The sequence below is a fragment of the Hypanus sabinus genome, chromosome 24 (assembly GCF_030144855.1).
Source record: "Hypanus sabinus isolate sHypSab1 chromosome 24, sHypSab1.hap1, whole genome shotgun sequence".
NCBI classification, from domain to species: domain Eukaryota; kingdom Metazoa; phylum Chordata; class Chondrichthyes; order Myliobatiformes; family Dasyatidae; genus Hypanus; species Hypanus sabinus.
This window is the reverse complement of record NC_082729.1, coordinates 32909515-32929803: the sequence shown is the minus strand read 5'-3', so window position 1 is coordinate 32929803 and position 20289 is coordinate 32909515. Positions and strand designations below refer to the sequence as shown.

The 20289-nt window shown below is 50.4% G+C and overlaps 1 protein-coding gene across 5 annotated transcripts in view; it reads left to right on the top strand.

Annotated features, from left to right (window-relative positions):
* Window positions 1–6378: 6378 nt before the first annotated feature.
* LOC132380625 (serine/threonine-protein kinase A-Raf-like) overlaps window positions 6379–20289 on the top strand; it is a 134785-nt gene continuing 120874 nt past the window's right edge. For 2 of the 5 annotated variants that reach the window (XM_059949566.1, XM_059949562.1), the window contains exons 1-2: window positions 6379–6452; window positions 14650–14732. The gene's annotated coding sequence lies outside the window, so the exon portion shown is untranslated. Of the gene's footprint in view, window positions 6453–9682; window positions 9705–14649; window positions 14733–20289 lie in introns of those variants that run through there. The other 3 variants (XM_059949565.1, XM_059949563.1, XM_059949564.1) reach the window with 3 other exon arrangements.

The window sequence follows — 20289 nt, the reverse complement described above, 5'->3', positions numbered from 1 at the left end:
CCATTCAGAAACCTGATGGCAGAGGGGAAGAAGCTGTTCCTGAATCACTGAGTGTGAGTCTTCAGGCTCCTGTCCCTCCTCCCTGATGGCAGAGGGGAAGAAGCTGTTCCTGAATCGTTGAGTGTGTGTCTTCAGGCTCCTGTACCTCCTCCCTGATGGCAGAGGGGAAGAAGCTGTTCCTGAATCATTGAGTGTGTGTCTTCAGGCTCCTGTCCCTCCTCCCTGACGGCAGAGGGGAAGAAGCTGTTCCTGAATCGTTGAGTGTGTGTCTTCAGGCTCCTGCACCTCCTCCCTGATGGCAGAGGGGAAGAAGCTGTTCCTGAATCGTTGAGTGTGTGTCTTCAGGCTCCTGCACCTCCTCCCTGATGGCAGAGGGGAAGAAGCTGTTCCTGAATCGTTGAGTGTGTGTCTTCAGGCTCCTGCACCTCCTCCCTGATGGCAGAGGGGAAGAAGCTGTTCCTGAATCGTTGAGTGTGTGTCTTCAGGCTCCTGCACCTCCTCCCTGATGGCAGAGGGGAAGAAGCTGTTCCTGAATCGTTGAGTGTGTGTCTTCAGGCTCCTGCACCCCCTCCCTGATGGCAGAGGGGAAGAAGCTGTTCCTGAATCATTGAGTGTGTGTCTTCAGGCTCCTGCACCCCCTCCCTGATGAAGGAGTACAGAGTACATCCTTCCTGGGTGATGGGGGTCCTTAATGATGGATGCCGCCTTTTTGAGGCATCGCTCCTTGAAGGTGTCCTGGGTACTCTGGTGATTAGGGCCCATGATGGAGCTGACTGAGTTTACAACTCTCTGCAGCTCGCTTCGATCCTGCACAGTAGCCCCCCCACCCCCCACTTCTCCCAGACCAGACAGTGGTGCGGCCAGTTCAAACGCTTTCCACAGCACAACTGTAGAAATTTGCCAGCGTTTTCGGTGACAAACCAAGTTTCCTCAAACTCCGCATGAAATATCGCCACTGTTGTGCCTTCTTTGTGTCTGCATCGATGTGAGTGACAATGTGCGCTCAGTGTCCATTCTATTAGTGCAGGAGCCTCACATCTGGTCCCCAACTGCAACGTCTTTTCTGCTACGTGCACTGTGGTAACTAATCACATGAGTGGGGGCTGTGGCAAAAGAGAAAGATATAAGTTACGTCTTCAGTAGGTTTCAAAGATATATTTAATATCAGAGAAATGTATGCAATATACATCCCGAAATTCCTTTTCTTCGCAAACATCCACGAAAGCAGAGGAGTTCCCCAAAGAATGGACGACAGTTAAATGTTAGAACCCCAAAGTCCCCTCCCATGCATAAGCAGCAGCAAAAACGACCTCCCTCCCTCGCAGCAAACAAGCAACAGCACCCGACTCCGAGCACGCAAGTGTGCAGCAAAGCATCAATAAGGACACAGACTTGCAGTACCCCCAGGACTGCCCATTCATCTGGTAATTCGACCTCTCTCTCTCTCTCTCTCTCTCTCTCCTCGCTGCTTTCGATCTTCCGCGTACTCCCACGACACAGCACCGGCCTCGAATCAGCCGCCAAAATCCGGCCCGCTAGGCTCCCAGGCCATGTCGAAAAGTGCCCGACTGAAAGCGGGTCCCATTTCCACAAAGAGCCAAAGTCAGCGCCTAACTCCAGGTCGAGGTCTTCAAGGTTTGTTCCTGGAAGTTTGCAGCTGGGGGCCAATGGATGTCACAGTTTTGTTGAACATCCAATTACGCTTAACTTGGGTATGTTTAAGTTTCATCGCTTCAGGATTGTATGTTTGCTAATTGCTAATGATCGAATACATATCCTCGACTTTGGAACAATCATTACTGGACTGAGAGTGCGTCATACGGGTACAAAAAAGCTGTGGGGGGGGGGTTGCCAGCAGCGACAATTCAGTTTGGTTCGAAATGGCCCCTACGATTAGGTACACCTACTCATATCTAATCAGCCAATCATGTGGCAGCAACTCCGCGTATAAGAGCACGCAGACACGGTTAAGAGGTTCAGCTGTTGTTCAGACCAAACATTCGAATGCGGAAGCAATGTGATTGAAGTGACTCTGACCCTGGAATGATAGGTGGTGCCCGATGAAGTAGCTTGGGCCTCAGAAACTCAAAATAAATTTATTATCAAAGTACATATATGTCACCGTACACAACTCTGAGATTTATTTTCATGCGGGAATACTTAATAAATCCACAATTGAATAATAACCTTTACAGAATCAGTGGAAGACCACACCAACATGGGCATCTGACCACCTTGCAAAAGGCAACAAACTGTGCAAATATAGAAATAATAAGTAAATAGATGGATAGGTAGATAGATAAGCAAGCAATAAATATTGACAACATGAGATGAAGACTCCCTGAAAGAAGCCCATAGGTTGTGGGAACAGTTCAGTGATGGGGCAAGTGAAGTTGAGTGAAGTTGTCCCCTCTGGTTCAAGAGCCCGATGGTTTAGGGACAATAACTGTTCCTGAACCTAGTGGTGTGGGTCCTGAGGCTCCTGTACCTACTTCCTAATGTCAGCACGTCTTCTGCAATGAGATTTTCACACAGCACTGTCTCTAGAGTAGGGTTTGCAACTTTGAGGGTTGAAGCCTCCGTTGATCAGCGTTGGCCATGGATATTGCATCCTCACTGTCTAGATACGCAAGCCTGGGCAGTATGATATGGGGAGCGAGCTGTTGCCCGTGTAGCAGGCTCCCCTTCTCCGTGCATCTGATGAACCCAAGGGAACGGCAGAGACTGATACAGTTTGGTGCCAGAGTGTCACTGGAGTTGCCAGTCAGCGTCGAGCCTCATGTGGGACTGCCTTTTCCCTCAGGGTTTACTCCCAAAGCCTTTTCCATGAGAGGACACAGCCTCAAGGCAGCGGAGGTTTGAGATCAGAGTTTTCCTTCTCCCCGATGAGCTGCCAACCACGGCTGATGAGCTTCATCTGCACCGAGCGACTGGCTTTAAGGTACCAGTAGCCTGCCTTTGCCCTGTCTCCTGTCGGTTCCACCGGGCTTAGCAGGTAAGCCAGATGTGAAGACCAGGAGCTGGACATGGTGTCAGAGCATTAACTGGTAGTGGGAGAATGTCCCCATTACCACTCCCCGACTATAACACCCTTGAGGAATGCCCTTCCCACTTGAGATCAATAAAGTATTATTGTTAACTGAGAGGCCCGTGGACCCCAGGTTGGAAACCGCTGTTCTGGGGTTTACAGAGAATGGAATGAACGAAGATCTCCGGCGAGCAGCAGTTCCGTGGTTGAAAACGCCTTGTTAGTGAGGGAGGTCGGAGGACAATGGCCAGACCGGACAAGCTGACAGGAAGGCGACGGTAACTCAAACAACCACGCGTTATAACGGCAGCGTGCAGGAGAGCGTCTCTGAATGTCCAGCACGTCCAGGCTTGTAGTGGGTGGGCTACAGCATCAGAAGACTTGGTGGCTACTTTACTGGGTACAGGGGACACCGAATATACCTTGAACTCAAGTGGCCACTGAGTGTGTGCTTGTTTGCTGACCTGCTCCAGAGTGCAAGGACACCCAGTCCCCTTTTAACGTGGCGGCTGGCTTAACGCTTCTCAGCGCCATTGATAGGGGGCCCTTTCCAGCCGCTGTCTGTGAGGAGTCTGCACGCTCTCCCCGGGACTGCGTGGGTTTTCCTCCGGGTGCTCCGGTTTTCTCCCACATTCCAAAGTCGCACCGGCTGGGTTTTAGTGAGTTGTAAGCGTGCCCCAGAAGCAGGGTGACTCTTGCGAGCTGCCCCCCCCCCAACACGTCATATCCTCAAATTGTACCGTTGGTGAAGCATACCGCTCATTTCTTTTTCTTACAATTTATTTTTTTACTGAAGTTTATTATCAAGCATTTCCATAAGATGTATTTCAGATACTGTACATATATATCATATTGATCACAAATCTCTACATGATAATTATCTGAGGTATACATTTATAGAAAGGAGAGAGAACAATTGAAATAAGAAAACTATGTACAAAGTAGGAAGTAATCTTTTTGTTACAACATTTTCATTGACATATGAAATACCCTTAGAGAGTAAGGCCATATATTTTGGGTATATACCTCAAGAATGGTTGAAAAGAGAAAAATATTTAATAAATATACTGCTAGTGGCTGGTAAAAAGGCCCTGACCAGGAAATAGTTATCACAGGACAACCCAACTTTAAATGTATGGATAGAAATTTGGCCTGTCCCCTAAAACCCTCACTGATTTTTAGAGATGCACCGTAGAAAGCATTCTTCTAGGGTGCATCACAACCTGGTATGGAAGTTGTCCTCTCCAAGACTGGAAGAAGCTGCAGAAGATCGTGAACACAGCCCAGCACATCATGCAAACCAATCTTCCATCCTTGGACTCACTTTTCACCGCACGCTGTCGGAGCAGTGCTGCCAGGATAATCAAGGGCAGGACCCACCCAGCCAACACACTTTTTGTCCCACTTACCTCCGGGAGAAGGTTCAGGAGCTTGAAGATTCGTACGGGCAGATTTGGGAACAGCTTCTTTCCAACTGTGATAAGACTGCTGAACAGATCCTGACCCGGATCTGGGCCGTACCTTCCAAATATCCAGACCTGACCTGCACTACCTTACTTCCCCTTTTCTATTTTCTAATTATGATTTACGATATAAATTTTTATTATATTTACTTTGATTTGTACTTCAGGGAGCGCGAAGCACAGAAACAAATCACTGTGATGATTGTACACTCTAGTATCAATTGTTTGGTGACAATAAAATAAAGTAAATTACAATGGACATTTACAAAATGGAGAAGATAACAGCATCTATTAATCATAAGTTGGAACAATTTGATTCATACTGGGAAAATGGTTTCACTACATAACACCTCATAGGCCTGATTTTATTCCGACATATGGTATATTTCACTCTGCGTTTCCTCCCTCCCGGTACTTACCCCTGCAAAGCACCTGCCCATTCACCTCCTCCCTCGCCTGCAAGCGAGGCCCTCAAAGTCCTTCCAGGGGCTTCACCTGCGAATCTGCTGGGGCCGTCCGTTACGGTGCTCCCAATGCGGCCTCCGCTAAGCTGGTGAGGCCCATCATAGATTTCCCCAGCACCTTTGCTCCGTCTGCCACAAGCGTAACTTCCGGTCGGCCATACGTTTTAATTCTCATTCCCATTCCATCATGTCAGTCCCCAGGGTGGAGGAGCAACACCTCATGTTCCGTCTGGGTACCCTCCGTCAGGTAAAACAAAACTCTTCCCCCCACCCCCACTTCCCTGTTCTTCTATTTCCAACTCTGGGTGCATGCCTCTTCTCACCTGCCTATCTCCTCTCCCTGGGTCACTTTCCTTTTCTCCCATGGTTCACTCTCCTCTCCGATCAGATTCCTACTTCTGCAGCCCTTTACCTTTCCCACCCACCTGGCTTTACCTGTCACCTTCTAGTTGTCCTCCTTCCCCTCACTCCACCACCCCCACTCCCTTTCTATTCTGGCATCTTCTTTTCCAGTCCTGAAGAAGGGTCGCGGCCAAAACGTCGACTGTTTATTCATTTCCCTGGATGCTGCCTGACCTGTTGAGTTCTCCCAACTTTGTGTATGTGTTGCTCTGGATTTTCAGCATCTGCAGATTTCTTTGGTGTTTATAATTCAGTTTACTTACATGTGCCAGGATGATAGGGGTGAACGGGGTCTGGGGCTGTGGTGAAGGTAAGAATGGGGTCCAGGGCGGGCTTATTTACTTATATAATTAATCGTTGTGACTTGCAGTAATTTTTTAAGTTTTGCTCTGCACCGCTGACACAAAGCAACAAATTTCACGACACATGCCATAGGTTCTGCAGACGCTGGAAATCCACAGCAACACACATAGAATGATGGAGGATCTCACCAGGTCAGGTCAGCTCATTTTGTGTGTGTGTGTGTTGCTCGGTAACTGCAAACCGGATTGGCCACAGCCGTCTTTCTTTGCAGAGGTATTTTGGGGCCGGTTTGAACCCGCCAGCTGCAGGAGGAATGCCTCCCGTGGTCTCCCCACGGTCCTCTCCGGACGGTGTGACAGCGCCGCGCAGAAGTTGACCTCAAGCACTTGGAGTGGAGGCAGCAGCCTCTCCGCTGAAAGTTGCGTAACGCGGAGCGCCTGAGGTTCCCATTCAAGTCTGGGCATTTGCCCTCAACCTGGGGCACATCCGGATGCCTTGCAAAGCGAAGGTGGTTCCGCCCGGGTGATTGACAGGCTCGTTCAACCCCCACGACTTTCCCTGGAAGTGCGCAGGCGTGTTGGCTGAAGCGACACAGCTGCTCCGCGATATCGGGGCGGAAGGGCGAACGTCACCGCCCTCCCGGAGTGACGGCGGTCATGACCAATGGCGATGGCGAAGACCAGACGGAGGAGGCGGGGTCGAGGGGGCGCGTTGGCCGACAGCCAATGGGCGGGCGCGGGGGCGGGAGTCTCAGGCAGTCGACAGGAGAGCAAGATGGCGCCAGACGAGTAGGTGAGCGAAGAGGGAGGGGGATTAGAGGAGTTCCAGGCCGGGGAGGGGTTGATGGGGCTGTACAGGGTCCGGGGCGGGGTGAAAGAGGTGAACAGGGTATGGACCGTGTTGAAGGGAGGCAAATAAGGTTCAGGCCGGGGTGAAGAAGATCTGGGTCGGGTTGTAGGAGATGAACAGGGTCCGGACTGAGGTGAAGGTGGTGAACAGTCTTCGGGCCATGTTGAAAGGGGTGAACAGGGTACGGGCTGGGGTGAAAGAGGTGAACTGGGACTAGGCTAGGGTGAAGGGGGTGAACAGGGTCCTTGTGGGATTGAAAGGGGAGAGCAGCATCTGGGCCTGGATGAAGGAGGTTAACAGTATCCGGGCCAGGTTGCTGGGGGTGTATAGGGTACTTTGTGGGGGTGAACAGGGGTCTGGATGAGGGATGATGGGGGTGAACAGGGTCCGTCCAGGTGAAGGAGGTGAACGGGGTATGGGCTGTGGTGCATGGGGTCCAGGGCAGCGTGAACCCTGTGGAGTCAAAGGGTGTGAACAGGGTCCAGGCCAGGGTAAAGGGAGTGAGTGGGGTCTGGGCTGAGGTAAAGGAGGTGAACAGGGTCCGGGGAAAAGAGAAGGCTTGGAGATGGGAGTGGGTGGATGGAACAAGGCCTGGAAAGTTTTTTTAAAAAGGGGAGGAAGGAGTGGTCAGGACACAAGGCCCTGAAGGGGGGGTGGAGCAGGGAGAAGTCTGTGGACAGGGCCCGGGCAGATGATGACGGGGGGGGGGGGGGAGGAGAAAGGGCCCGGGGAGATAGGAAACAACGGGGGAATAGGTCCCAGGGAGAGTGGAGAAGACAAGGGACGAGGCTCGGTGTTGGGGTTGGGAGAAGACGGGATAGGATCCTGGAGAGGGAGGTGGGGTGGAGAGGTCAAGTCCTGAGGAGTGGGAAATGATCAGGGACGGGGTCTGGGGAGGGTGGTGTGGGGGTGGATGGGTGGGAGAGAAAGACAGGACCCTGGGACAATGGACGGTTAACGGCTGGGAAACAGGGTCCAGAGGGGAGGGAAGATCAGAGGAATGGGTTTGAGGAAGGAGGGAGGAAAGGGGGTGCAGAGGTAGGTAACTGATAGGAGAGGATCAGGATGGTCAGCCACTGGGTCTGCCACTGTATAACACTTGGATACAGTGCATGTCGGTATAGGTCTCATCTGATATGATCATATCTCTATTGTTGTATAACACTGGGGTACGGTGCCGGTGGGGACAGACTATCACAAGGTAACACCGGGGTACAGTATCAGTGGGGATGGGTCTGTCTGTGTAAAACTGGGGTACAGTACTGGTGGGGATGGGTCTGTCACTGTATTACACTGGGGTACGGTGCTGGTGGGGATAGGTCTGTCACTGTATAACACTGGGGTACAGTATTGATGGGGATGGGTCTGTCACCATATAACACTGGGGTACAGTACTGGTGGGAATGGGTTTGTCACTCTATAATACTGGGATATGGGTCTGTCTCTGTATAACACCCGGGTATGGTAGCAATGGGGTTAGGTCTGTAAATGTATAACACCAGGGTAAGGCAGGAGTGGGGACAGACTATCACTATGTAACACCGGGGTACAGTATCAGTGGGGATGGGTCTGTTACTGTGTAACACTGGGGTACAGTACTGGTACGGATGGGTCTATCATTGAAGAACACCGGGGTTACGGCATCGGTGGGGACGTGTCTGTCACTATATAACACTGGGGTACCGAAGAAGTGGGGTGAGACTGTCACCATATAACACTGGGGTACAGTACAAGTGCAGACAGGCCTGTCACTGTACAGCACTGGGGTACAGTACCAGTAGGGATGGTCTATCACTGTTTAATACTGGGGTAAAACAGTCGGGATGGGTCTGTCAGTATATAACACCAGAGTACAGTACCAGTGGGGATGGGTCTGTCACTGTATAACACCAGGCTACAGTACCAGTGGGGACGGGTCTATCACTGTATAACATCGGGGTACAGTACCAGTGGGGAGGGGTCTGCCATTGTAGAATACTGGAATACCCTGGTGTTTTACAACGAAAGACAAATCCTCATCAGGACCACACCTCATTATTGTCCTGTGACAGACCAGTCCCTCCAGGTAGCATAACCCAGCATTATACAGTGACGTACCCATTCTCACCAGAACTGTACAACAATGTTACCACTGGTGGGGACGGGTCTGTGACTGTATAACACTGGGGTGCAGTAACAGTGCAGATGGGAGTGTCACAGCACCTGAGGGAATGGGTTTGTCGGTGTGTAACACTGGGGTACACACAGATCTGTTACTGTATTCAAATGGGGTATGGTACTGTATAATACCGGGGTACGGTACCAGTGGGGGTGGGTCTGTCACTGTGTAACACCAGGGTACGGTACCAGTGGGGACGGGTCTGTTACTGTAACACCGGGGAATGGTACTGGTGGGGACAGGTCTGTCACTGTGTAATACTGGGGTACGGTACCGGTGGGGACGGGTCTGTCAGTGTGTAACACCGGGATACGGTACTGGTGGGGACTGGCCTGTCGCTGTATAACATCAGGGTACAGTACCAGTGGGGACGGGTCTGTCACTGTATAACGCCAGGCTGCAGTACCAGTGGGGACGGGTCTGTCAGTGTATAATACCGGGGTACGGTACCAGTGGGGACAGGTCTGTCACTGTGTAACATCGGAGTGCAGTTCTGTTATCATTCTGTAATGTCGGTACAGTACTGTTAAGGGCCAGTCTGTCACTGTTTCACACCGGGCTACAAGTACAGTGGAGACTGGTCTGCTCTGCTGTTGTTTTGATATTGTTAACCCATCGCTTCTTATAAGCATGTTATCTTTAGAGAGATCTGTTTTGTTTACTCTGGGGAATGACATTGGCCTAGGGATCTCTGGTTCTCAATCATGTTTGGCTGTTACAACTGAGCAGTCACCTTCTCCTGCCCTGGACTCCTGCTGAGGGAGTTTTGTAAACACCATCTGCACTCCATTACCACGGAGGAATGCCGTCCAACCAATCCCATCCTGTCTAGCTTCTCCGGAGGTTGACCTGCCCCTGATCTCACCTTGGCTCTCGGTTACATTTACCCGGCTGCGTTCAGGAATAATGTGCAGCTATATTTCATTGGTGCTTTCCAAGGCAGACTGTGACTGACGTCTCTGAATTCATGTCTGAGCTCCCGTAGTTACTCAGTGTTACAGAGGTGAGGAGAAACTGTTCACACCTCTATGCCTTGGGTGAGTGTTCAGTTGCTTAATTCACACATCCTTTCGGGATATTAATTCAGTACCTTAGACTTTTTGTTACTTTTATTTTAAATTCAGGATTCCCCTTTTTTTGTCCTTTGCTTGTGTCATTTAGACATTAAAAATACTTAGATTAAAGAGCTGTGTTGGTTCTGGGAATGTTGACGGAGAAAGAGAAAGAAAGAGAGCGTGTGTGTCATTATAAATAACCCACCTCCTAGAAGTGGGTGATGGGACAATATTGCGACGTCTCCACTCTACATCTGACCTCAGGAGTATTATGAGATGGTGTGAAGGGAGCTTCGCTCTGTGTCTGACCCCGGGGGTGTGTGATGAGACGGTATGGACGGAGATTCACTCTGTTTCTGACCCCGTGAGTGTGTGATGGGACGGTGTGCAGGGAGCTTCACTCTGTGTCTGACCCCGGGAGTGTGTGATGGGGTGTTGTCGAGGGAGTTTCACTCTGTGTCTGACCCCGGGAGTGTGTGATGGGACGGTGTGGAGGGAGCTTCACTCTGTGTCTGACCCCGGGAGTGTGTGATGGGGCGGTGTGGAGGGAGTTTCACTCTGTGTCTGACCCCGGGAGTGTGTGATGGGACGATATGGAGGGAGTTCACTCTGTATCTGACCCCGGGAGTGTGTAATGGGGACGGTGTGGAGGGAGCTTCACTCTGTGTCTGACCCCGGGAGTGTGTGATGGGGATGGTGTGGAGGGAGCTTCAATCTGTGTCTGACCCCGTGAGTGTGTGATGGGACGGTGTGGAGGGAGCTTCACTCTGTGTCTCACCCCGGGAGTGTGTGATGGGGTGTTGTGGAGGGAGTTTCACTCTGTGTCTGACCCCGGGAGTGTGTGATGGCACGGTGTGGAGGGAGCTTCACTCTGTGTCTGACCCCGGGAGTGTGTGATGGAGCGGTGTGGAGGGAGTTTCACTCTGTGTCTGACCCCGGGAGTGTGTGATGGGACGATGTGGAGGGAGTTTCACTCTGTATCTGACCCCGGGAGTGTGTAATGGGGACGGTGTGGAGGGAGCTTCACTCTGTCTGACCCCGGGAGTGTGTGATGGGGTGTTGTGGAGGGAGTTTCACTCTGTGTCTGACCCCGGGAGTGTGTGATGGGACGGTGTGGAGGGAGCTTCACTCTGTGTCTGACCCCGGGAGTGTGTGATGGGGATGGTGTGGAGGGAGCTTCACTGTGTCTGACCCCGGGAGTGTGTGATGGGACGGTGTGGAGGGAGCTTCACTCTGTGTCTGACCCCGGGAGGGTGTGATGGGACGGTGTGTGGGGAGATTCACTCTGTGTCTGACCCCGGGAGTGTCTGGTGGGACGGTGTGGAGGGACCTTCACTCTGTGTCTGACCCCAGGAGTGTGTGATGGGACGGTGTGGAGGGAGCTTCACTCTGTGTCTGATCCCGGGAGTGTGTGATGGGACGGTCTGGAGGGACCTTCACTCTGTGTCTGACCCCGGGAGGGTGTGATGGGACGGTGTGTGGGGAGATTCACTCTGTGTCTGACCCCGGGAGTGTGTGGTGGTACGGTGTGGAGGGAGCTTCACTCTGTGTCTGACCCCGGGAGTGTGTGATGGGACGGTGTGGAGGGAGCTTCACTCTGTGTCTGACCCCGGGAGTGTGTGATGGGGATGGTGTGGAGGGAGCTTCACTCTGTGTCTGACCCCGGGAGTGTGTGATGGGACGGTCTGGAGGGACCTTCACTCTGTGTCTGACCCCGGGAGGGTGTGATAGGACGGTGTGTGGGGAGATTCACTCTGTGTCTGACCCCGGGAGTGTGTGGTGGGACGGTGTGGAGGGAGCTTCACTCTGTGTCTGACCCCGGGAGTGTGTGATTGCGCGGTGTGGAGGGAGTTTCACTCTGTGTCTGAACCCGGGAGTGTGTGATGGGACGGTGTGGAGGGAGTTTCACTCTGTGTCTGACCCCGGGAGTGTGTGATGGGACAGTGTGGAGGGAGCTTCACTCTGTGTCTGACCCCGGGAGTGTGTGATGGGACGGTGTGGAGGGAGCTTCACTCTGTGTCTGACCCCGGGAATGTGTGATGGGACGGTGTGAAGGGAGCTTCACTCTGTGTCTGACCCCGGGAGTGTGTGATGGGACAGTGTGGAGGGAGTTTCACTCTGTGTCTGACCCCAGGAGTGTGTGATGGGGCAGTGTGGAGGGAGCTTCACTCTGTGTCTGACCCCAGGTGTGTGTAATGGGGATGGTATGGAGTGAGCTTCACTCTGTGTCTGACCCCGGGAGTGTGTGATGGGACGGTGTGGAGGGAGCTTCACTCTGTGTCTGACCCCGGGAGTGTGTGATGGGACAGTGTGGAGGGAGTTTCACTCTGTGTCTGACCCCAGGAGTGTGTGATGGGGCAGTGTGGAGGGAGCTTCACTCTGTGTCTGACCCCAGGTGTGTGTAATGGGGATGGTATGGAGTGAGCTTCACTCTGTGTCTGACCCCGGGAGTGTGTGATGGGACGGTCTGGAGGGACCTTCACTCTGTGTCTGACCCAGGGAGGGTGTGATGGGACGATGTGTGGGGAGATTCACTCTGTGTCTGACCCCGGGAGTGTGTGGTGGGATGGTGTGGAGGGAGCTTCACTCTGTGTCTGACCCCGGGAGTGTGTGATTGCGCGGTGTGGAGGGAGTTTCACTCTGTGTCTGAACCCGGGAGTGTGTGATGGGACAGTGTGGAGGGAGTTTCACTCTGTGTCTGACCCCGGGAGTGTGTGATGGGACGGTGTGGAGGGAGCTTCACTCTGTGTCTGACCCCGGGAGTGTGTGATGGGACAGTGTGGAGGGAGCTTCACTCTGTGTCTGACCCCGGGAGTGTGTGATTGCGCGGTGTGGAGGGAGTTTCGCTGTGTGTCTGAACCCGGGAGTGTGTGATGGGACAGTGTGGAGGGAGTTTCACTCTGTGTCTGACCCCGGGAGTGTGTGATTGCGCGGTGTGGAGGGAGCTTCACTCTGTGTCTGACCCCGGGAGTGTGTGATGGGACGGTGTGGAGGGAGCTTCACTGTGTGTCTGACCCCGGGAGTGTGTGATGGGACAGTGTGGAGAGAGTTTCACTCTGTGTCTGACCCCAGGAGTGTGTGATGGGGCAGTGTGGAGGGAGCTTCACTCTGTGTCTGACCCCAGGTGTGTGTAATGGGGATGGTATGGAGTGAGCTTCACTCTGTGTCTGACCCAGGGAGGGTGTGATGGGACGGTGTGTGGGGAGATTCACTCTGTGTCTGACCCCGGGAGTGTGTGATGGGACGGTGTGGAGGGAGCTTCACTCTGTGTCTGACCCCGGGAGTGTGTGATGGGACGGTGTGGAGGGAGCTTCACTCTGTGTCTGACCCCGGGAGTGTGTGATGGGACGGTGTGGAGGGAGCTTCACTCTGTGTCTGACCCCGGGAGTGTGTGATGGGACGGACTGGAGGGACCTTCACTCTGTGTCTGACCCCGGGAGTGTGTGGTGGGACGGTGTGGAGGGAGCTTCACTCTGTGTCTGACCCCGGGAGTGTGTGATTGCGCGGTGTGGAGGGAGTTTCACTCTGTGTCTGAACCCGGGAGTGTGTGATGGGACAGTGTGGAGGGAGTTTCACTCTGTGTCTGACCCCGGGAGTGTGTGATGGGACGGTGTGGAGGGAGCTTCACTCTGTGTCTGACCCCGGGAGTGTGTGATGGGACGGTGTGGAGGGAGCTTCACTCTGTGTCTGACCCCGGGAGTGTGTGATGGGACGGTCTGGAGGGACCTTCACTCTGTGTCTGACCCCGGGAGTGTGTGATGGGACAGTGTGGAGGGAGTTTCACTCTGTGTCTGACCCCGGGAGTGTGTGATTGCGCGGTGTGGAGGGAGTTTCACTCTGTGTCTGAACCCGGGAGTGTGTGATGGGACAGTGTGGAGGGAGTTTCACTCTGTGTCTGACCCCGGGAGTGTGTGATTGCGCGGTGTGGAGGGAGTTTCACTCTGTGTCTGACCCCGGGAGTGTGTGATGGGACGGTGTGGAGGGAGCTTCACTCTGTGTCTGACCCCGGGAGTGTGTGATGGGACGGTGTGGAGGGAGCTTCACTCTGTGTCTGACCCCCGGGAGTGTGTGATGGGACTGTGTGGAGGGAGCTTCACTCTGTGTCTGACCCCAGGTGTGTGTAATGGGGATGGTATGGAGTGATCTTCACTCTGTATCTGATTCCAGGTGTCTGTGATGGGGCGGTGTGGAAGGAGCTTCAGTTTAACTCCGACCTTGGGTGTGTGTGACACCACCAGGTTCAGGAACAGCTATTACTCCTCAACCATCAGGCTCTTGAACCAGAGGGGTAACTTCACTCGCCCTATCACTGAACTGTCCCCACAAACTATGGACTCACTTTCAAGGACTCTTCATCTCACGTTGTTGATATTTGTTACTTATTTATTTATTATTTATTTTTGTATTTGCAGAGTTTGTTGCCTTTTGCACACTGTTTCATTGATTCTATTGTGGTTATTGGATTCATTGAGTAAACCCGCAAGAGAATGAATCTTAGGATTGCATATGGCGACATATGTTGATACTGAATTTACTTTATGATGGGACGGTGCAGAGAGACCCTAGGTCTCTTTTCAACCCAGCCTGATTTATTTGTTAGAGATGACCTACACAGTACCGAAGTTACTCAGCATCCACACACCTCCCTCCCCAGCACCCTCTTCTATGTTGGGACCTCATCTATTGCAGTTTTGGTGTCCCTGAGTCTCTGTAGATCGCCGAGTGTTCTGTTGTGCTGGTTTCTAAGCCTTGAAGGCTTTGTCTTTCCCTCTACTATAAAGTGTCCCAAAGCACATCAGTGGAACATTTCACCTCCTGCTTTGACCCCTTTCATGGAGCAGAGCAGGAAACCACCTGCATTTTAATACAGGTAAAATGGTGGGAGAGCCGATAACTGATTTAATCGTTTTCCTATTTGCCCTTCTAGTCGACACATCTGCCTCTGATGTGGTTGTCCTGAACACGTCAAAATGCCCAGGTTTCTGGAGTCAACAATTATAAGCCTCTGAGGTAAGTCATGATAGCCTTGAAATCCTGAATTGGTCCTAATCTAAACCGTTACGTGTGTGTGTCCCTCCCTCCCTCCCTCACTCCATCCTCTTCCCCCCCTCCCTGCATTTCAGCCTGTGACCAAGGGTGGACACGAGCATTGGAACAGGCTTTCAGATGGACTCATGATTATGAAGCTATGGTGCACAGGAGGAAGACATTTAGTCGACATTGTCGCCAGGATTGACACAATGCTGTGCATGGCAGTCCTCCAAGTGGGCCTCAGTCTTGTCGTGGTTTGGAGGCTCATGTGTCTCAATGACCGGAGGCCTATGTCGGCTGGAGTCAGAGCTTTATGCTTTGGCTCTTGACAGGAGCGCCCATTCTAAATAGGTCAAAGGGTGGAAGCCAGAATGGGAGCACTCCACTGGTCCACTGGGTTCGGGAGTTCAGCTCAGGGCTGACAACCTGCACCGATCAAAACAAAATTGTTACAGAAACAGCGGTGAATAATCCTTCTACATCTGTCTGGCGAAGGACTGACAAGATATGGAGGATCTTCATTGCTGCCCTAAACTCCAGCGGTGTGACAGGCAGTCAGTAAGTAGAACCATAGAACACTACAGCGCAGAAGACAGCCATTCGGCCCTTACGGTCTGTGCAGAAACTTTATTCCGCTAGTCCCATTGACCTGCACCCAGTCCATAACCCTCCAGACCTCTCCCATCCATGCATCTATATAATTTATTCTTAAAACTTAAGAGTGAGCCCGCATTTACCACGTTCCACACTCCCACCTCTCGCTGAATGAAGAAGCTCCCCCGGATGTTCCACCTAAACCTTTCCCCTTTCACCCTAAAGCCATGTCCTCTGGTATTTATCTCTCTTAATCTAAGTGGAAAGAGCCTATTCACATTTACTCTGTCTTTACCCCTCATAATTATGTAAACCTCTATCAAATCTCCCCTCATTCTTCTACTCTGCAAGGAATAAATTCCTAACCTGGTTAATCTTTCCCCATAACTCAACTCCTGAAGACCCGGCAACATCCTAGTAAATCTTCTCTGCACTCTTTCAATCTTACTGATATCCTTCCCATAGTTAGGTGACCAGAATTGCTCACAATACTCCAAATTTGGCCTCACCAATATCTTATACAACCTCACCATAACATCCCAACTCCTATACTCAGTACTTTGATTTATGAACGCCAGGGTACCAAAAGACTTATTTACAACCCTGTCTGCCTGTGACACCACTTTCAGGGAATTATGTACCTGAACTCCCAGATCCCTTTGTTCCTCCGCACTCCTCAGTGCCCTACCATTTACTGTGTATGTCCTACCTTGATTAGTCCTTCCAAAATGCAACACCTCACACTTGTCTGCATTAAATTCCATCTGCCATTTTCTGGTCCATTTTTCCAGTTGGTCCAAATCCCTCTGCAAGCTTTGAAAGCCTTCCTCGCTGTCCACAACGCCTCCAATCTTAGTGTCATCAGCAAACTTGCTGATCCAATTTACCACATCGATATCATTGATATAGACAACAAACAATAATGGTCCCAGCACAGATCCTTGAGGCACACCACTAGTCACAGGCCTCCAGTCTGAGAAGCAATCGTCCACTACCACTCTCTGTCTTCTCCCACACAGCCAATTTTGAATCCAGTTTACAACCTCTCCATGGATATCTAGTCTCTTAACTTTCTGAACTAACCTCCCATTTGGGACCTTGTTAAAGGCCTTAATGAAGTCCATGTAGACAACATCCACAGCCTTTCCTTCATCTACTTTTTTGGTAACCTCCTCGAAAAACTCTACAAGATTCATTATACATGATCTGCCACGCACAAAGTCATGCTGACTATCCTTTATCGGCCCTTGGCTGTCCAAATACTTGTATATCCGATCTTTCAGTACACCTTCCAAAAATTTACCTGCTACTAATGTCAGGCTCTGTAATAACCAGGTTACTGTAATAATCTGGTTTATATTTGGAGCCTTTTTGAACAACTGAACAACATGAGCTACCCTCCAATCCTCCGGCACCGCACCCGTGGTGCCCATTTTAAATATTTCTGCCAGGGCCCCTGCAATTTCTACACGAGTCTCTCTCAAGGTCCGAGGAAATATCATGTCAGGCCCGGGGGATTTATCTACCTTTATTAATTAACCTACTAACCAGTACGGTTTTTAGACTGTGGGAGGAAACTGGAGCACCTGGAGGAAACCTGAGCATTCACAGGAAAAACATACAGACGGCATCAGAATCGAAGTCCAAACTCCAACTTGTGTATCAGTACTTGGAGCTATGATGTGGTGGCCATTACAGAGACTTGGATGGCTCAGGGACAGGAATGGTTACTTCAAGTGCCAGGTTTTAGATGTTTCAGAAAGGACAGGGGGGGAGGCAAAAGAGATGGAGGCATGGCACTGTTGATCAGAGATAGTGTCATGACTGCAGAAAAGGTGGATGCCATGGAGGATTGCCTACGGAGTCTCTGTGGGTGGAGGTTAGGAAAAGGAAGGGGTCAGTAACTTTACTGGGTGTTTTTTATAGGCCACCCAATAGTAACAGGGATATCAAGGAGCAGATAGGGAAACAGATCCTGGAAAGGTGTAATAATAACAGAGTTGTCATGATGGGATATTTTAATTTCCCAAATGTTGATTGGCATCTCCCTAGAGCAAGGGGTTTAGATGGGGTGGAGTTTGTTAGGTGTGTTCAGGAAGGTTTCTTGACACAATATGTATATAAGCCTACAAGAGGAGAGACTCTACTTGATTTGGGTTTGGAAAATGAACCTGGTCAAGTGTCAGATTTCTCAGTGGGGGAGCATTTTGGAGATAGTGATCATAATTCTATCTCCTTTACCATAGCATTGGAGAGAGATAGGAACAGACAAGTTAGAAAAGCAATTAATTGGAATAAGGAGAATTATGAGGCTATCAGGCAGGAAATTGGAAGCTTAAATTGGGAACAGATATTCTCAGGGAAAAGTATGGAAGAAATGTGACAAATGTTCAGGGGATATTTGTATGGACTTCTGCATAGGTACGTTCCAATGAGACAGGGAAATTACGGTAGGGTACAGGAACCATGGTGTACAAAGGTTATTGTAAATCTAGTCAAGAAGAAAAGAAAAGCTTACAAGAGGTTCAGAGAGTTAGGTAATGTTAGAAATCTGGAAGATTATAAGGCTTACAGGAAGGAGCTTAAGAAGGAAAGTAGGAGAGCCGGAAGGGGCCATGAGAAGGCTTTGGCGGGCAGGATTAAGAAAACCCCAAGGTATTCTACAAGTTTGTGAAGAGCGAGAGGAAAAGGTGTGAAAGAATAAGACCTATCAAATGTGACAGTGGGAAAGTGTATATGGAACTGGAGGAAATAGCAGAGGTACTAATGAATACTTTACTTCAGTATTCACTATGGAAAAAGGATCTTGGTGATTGCAGTGATGACTTTCAGCAGACTGAAAGCTTGAGCATGTAGATATTAAGAAAGAGGATGTGCTGGAGGTTTTGGAAAGCATCAAGTTGGGTAAGTCGTCGGGACCGAAAGTGATGTACCCCGGGCTACTATGGGAGGCAAGAGAGGAGATTGATGAGCCTCTGGCAATGATCTCTGCATCATCAATGGGGACGGGAGAGGTTACGGAGGATTGGAGGGTTGCGGATTTTGTTCCTTTATTCAAGAAAGGGAGTAGGGAAAGCCCAGGAAATTATAGACCAGTGAGTCTTACCTCAGTGGTTGGTAAGTTGATGGAGGAGATCCTGAGAGGCAGGATTTGTGAACGTTTTGTGAGGTATATGATAAGGAATAGTCAGCATGGCTTTGTCAAGGGCAGGTCATGCCTGACGAGACTGATTCAATTTTTTTGAGGATGTGACTAAACACGTTGATGAAGGATGAGCAGTACATGTAGTGTATATGGATTTCAGCAAGGCTTTTCATAAGGTACCCCATGCAAGGCTTATTGAGAAAGTAAGGAGGCATGGGATCCAAGGGGACATTGCTTTGTGGATCCAGAACTGGCTTGCCCACAGAAAGCAAACAGTGGTTGTGGATGGGTCATGTTCTGCATAGAGGTTGGTGACCAGTGGAGTGCCTCAGGGATCTGTTCTGAGACCCTTACTCTTCTTGATTTTTATAAGTGACCTGAATGAGGAAGTGGAGGGATGGGTTTGTAAGTTTGCTGATGACACAAAGGTTGGAGGTGCTGTGGATAGTGTGGAGGGCTGTCAGAGGTTACAGCGGGACATTGATAGTTTGCAAAACTGGGCTGAGAAGTGGCAGATGGAGTTCAACCCAGATAAATGTGAAGTGGTTCATTTTGGTAGGTCAAATATGATAGCAGAATGTAGTATTAATGGTAAGACTCTTGGTAGTATGGAGGATCAGAGGGATCTTGGGGTCCGAGTCCATAGGACACTCAAAACAGCTGTGCAGATTGACCCTGTGGTTAAGAAGGCATACATTGGCCTTCATCAATTGTGGAATTGAATTCAGGAGCAGAGAGGTAATGTTGCAGCTATGTAGGACCCTGGTCAGACCCCACTTGGAGTACTGTGCTCAGTTCTGGTTGCCTCACTACAAGAAGGATGTGGAAACCATAGGAAGGGTGCAGAGGAGATTTACAAGGATGTTGCCTGGATTGGGGAGCATGCCTTATGATACCAGGTTGAGTGAACTCAGCCTTTTCTCCTTCGAGCAACGGAAGATGAGAGATGACCTGATAGAGCTGTATAAGATGATGAGAGGCATTAATCGATAATCAGAGGCTTTTTCCCAGGGCTGACATGGTTGCCACAAGAAGACACAGGTTTAAGGTGCTGGGGAGTAGGTACAGAGGAGATGTCAGGGGTAAGTTTTTTACGCAGACAGTGGTGAGTGCATGGAATGGGCTGCCGGCAACGGTGGTGGAGGCGGATACGATAGGGTCTTTTAAGAGACTTTTGGATAGGTACATGGAGCTTAGAAAAATAGAGGGCTATGGATAACCCTAGTAATTTCTAGGGTAGGGACGTATTCGGCACAACTTTGTGGCGAAGGGCCTGTATTGTGCTGTAGGTTTTCTATGTTTCTATGTTACCCTGAGCTATAATATGCTAACCACTACGCTACCTTGGCACCCCCGCAAAAAAACTGATACAGTATATACCCTGTAGAAACACTATCTCCGGGCTTTATCAGAATCAGATTTATGGTCACGGACATGAGCTGTGTCATTATGTGGCAGCAGTACAGTGCAGGGTCAGCAAATTACTAGAAGTCACAATAAATATCACTGGGTAACAACTTTTTTCAGAAGTGTTGCTTCCTCAGAATTTTTTTATTTATGTGAGACCACTTGAAGCTGAACACAAATATAATTTCAGACTACTTAGGAATTGAAGAAACAAGAAATTAACTTTTATTAATATGCGTTTAATTGCACAAAGGTGCCAACCCTTTGCAATAGTTCAACTAAGTTAAAAATGTTCTGTTGGTGATTTTTGTTTGGACTCGGTGTCTGAGCCCCCTTATGTGTCGAAAAATAATCAGGCAACATTGGTGGGTTCCAGTTGCCCTGATCAGC